Here is a 1,732-nt window from a genome sequence, read left to right as displayed (position 1 = left end):
TGAAAAAAAAAACTCAATTTCAAAGAACCTAATCTTGCCAATTGACTCAGCCACCGTTGACTCCAAAGACAGATGGTGACTCCTCCTATCTCCTAGTGGTTTCCGCTCTCTCCTTGGGTAGCTGAGAGTGGATCCGTTGAAACAGAGGGGACCCTACCTGTTGATTGCACTCCGACGATCAAGTCGGTACTGGGCTAGAAACAATAAGTATGTAAAGCAATTTCACTCTTAGAAACGACGTACCTTTCTAGGGTTCTTACCACCTTTTATATAGATTGTGATTAGGTCAACTTCCCTGTCCCACAAGGATCTTTCCTTAAATAGAATTAGGGTTTCTAGTGAGGCATTTTGTGACGCGTTGCACAAGCTTAGTGCCGTCGCGACACAAGACTTGTCTCTTCTGGAGTGCAATATCTCTAATAGTATGGCCGCCAAGGCACCAACTCATGTACTAGCGCTGCGGCGTCATCTGCTCTGTGGGTGTCCTAATTATTCACGTGCCATGCATGCAGTCTTTCCCTAGAAACCCTAACCCCTACGGGCCTTAGCGCCTCCAGGGAACACTTGCTTGTGCCGTACCCAAATGTACTATACACACCCCATGCATGATCCTCTCGTGATTTAGGTCTTTCTTATACCTAGGTGTTAACTCATACTATTTGTGGGTCCCAACTTACGTGGTCCATTATTACTGTCGGATCACCGAGGTCCGATGTCAACATCTGATGTCGACCTTTTCTTCAGTCGAGGTCCAAGGTCTGGCCAGTACACAAGTCCCCCAGGCTTGAGCTGTAACTTGTTTTAGCGAAGAGGCTAAGTGATCGTCCACGGCGACACACGTGGCGCTAGAGTGATGGGATGTGAACAGTGCACCGAAGTGACGTTTCACCATACCTTTTTAATCAGTGTACACGTATCAGGATCAACGACTAAGACTCGTTGCCGCTTGCGCTTCTTCGTACATGTTAGACCCCTCAAAACTCCTACGCTCCTTCACTATTTCATTACTTCTCCTAATCATTTCTCAAGAATTCCTTGCTCTCAAACGCTCTCTCTTCTTCCCCAACCACTTCAACCCTTCGAAACCTAATTACTCAAAGGTATGTTTTTTACTTTATGATTGCCCCTGCTTTATGATTCCGATGCTCATAACATGCCATAACTGTTCTGGGACTGTTTATATTTTCTGCACTTTATGATTCATGCTCTTCGTTTTCGCGTCTCTTTGCTTTATGAATTTCTAAAACGCTCAAACTCTCCTTTCTGAACTCTGCCTTTTTCTCTCTTTTTTCCTTCTCCTTCCATTAGCTTTTCTCCTCGAGATGGCTCAAACGAAAACCACTCCAAACCCTCCTCCTTCCATCAACTACCAAACTCTATACCGTTGGGCTCCTGACAGCCTTATAGCCAAAACTTCAAAAATCACCTCCTTTAAGGAGATAGAGGCGTATAAGGAGAGCGAGTCCAATGAAAAATTCTACAGGAAGGAGCACGACAGGTTCGTGAAGGTCCTGCCTTGCAGGGAAGGCGTACCTGTGTGCGCTGATGACCACGCAGACCCAAAAAAACCTTTCTTCTTCGCGTACACCACTATCTTCAAAAGGCTCAAGCTCCACTTGCCATTCACGGGGTTCGAGCGCGCGCTTCTCACCGAGGTCAACGTGGCCCCTGCCCAGCTACATCCCAACAACTGGGCATTCGTTAGGGCCTTCTCTATACTCTACAGCCACTT

Source organism: Phaseolus vulgaris, chromosome 1, assembly GCF_000499845.2.
Source record: "Phaseolus vulgaris cultivar G19833 chromosome 1, P. vulgaris v2.0, whole genome shotgun sequence".
Taxonomy (NCBI): domain Eukaryota; kingdom Viridiplantae; phylum Streptophyta; class Magnoliopsida; order Fabales; family Fabaceae; genus Phaseolus; species Phaseolus vulgaris.
Note: the sequence above shows the minus strand (reverse complement) of the source record.